We start from the raw sequence: 1058 nt of genomic DNA on the forward strand, positions 1-1058 counted from the left end.
TCTGTCTCAGGCCTCATTGTCCCAAAAACACAACACATGGGTGAATACTCACAAATCCTATGGCATGCCAACTATATCATATGGTCTCAAATATCACAAGGCCAAAATATTTGCAATTATAAATACATTTTACTTATCGATTTTTGCACTTTTTCACTACATATTCACAATATAAGCACAATATTATCACCGTCAATCGACATGTATACATACCCACAATTATCACATTCTTAATAGCCATCACAACATATTTCACATGTCACATTGTCATATCTTAATTCTCAATTCCACAACACACAATCACATATTTCACAAATTAAACAAGGGTATAAGAAAGCTTAAACTTGGAACTTAGAGTAGGGGTTTAGGCTACTTTTAAATTTCCAATTAACACTATGAATCGCGTCTACTCGCAGCGGTTCTAAACACTCACTGTTGCGTTTTCGCCTAGATGCCAAAAGCTTAAACTAGCTTTTTCTTGCCTTTCGTTTTACTTGAAAAAGGTCCTAACGGCTCTAGAGCTTCACCAAAGTAAATAATAAAATAAACACAATTAACATTCAACCATAGACCAACCTAAATCAACTAAAAACACAAGCCTAAGCTAGATTCTCTTGAAACTAAAATTTTGACTTAGCTGAAACACAAAAATCTCAACACCTACTCATTGTCATTGCATAGAAATGATTCCAGTCACCTAATTATATATCTAAGAATCATTCCCAACCTTCAAAATACACAATACTATACAGATTCATGGTTATAAAATTTCGACATACGATGGCAATTTTTACAAAAACTCAATAAAACCTTATAATTCTTTAATGAAACTTTAGGGAAAGTTTAGAAACCTTATAATCACATCAAAACAAGATGAAAAACACTTTGAAACATCATTTTCATTCAAAATCCTGAATTTCACCATTAAAGACCCAATTTTTAGCATTTATTCAAAATTGTTGATTCAATAGATAAAAGCTCGATTTAAAAGGATAGATATCATCAAAACTAATAGGAAAAATGAATCATTACCTTCGATGAGAGAAATACGAATGTTT

Source organism: Gossypium hirsutum, chromosome A03 (assembly GCF_007990345.1).
Source record: "Gossypium hirsutum isolate 1008001.06 chromosome A03, Gossypium_hirsutum_v2.1, whole genome shotgun sequence".
Taxonomy (NCBI): Eukaryota; Viridiplantae; Streptophyta; class Magnoliopsida; order Malvales; family Malvaceae; genus Gossypium; species Gossypium hirsutum.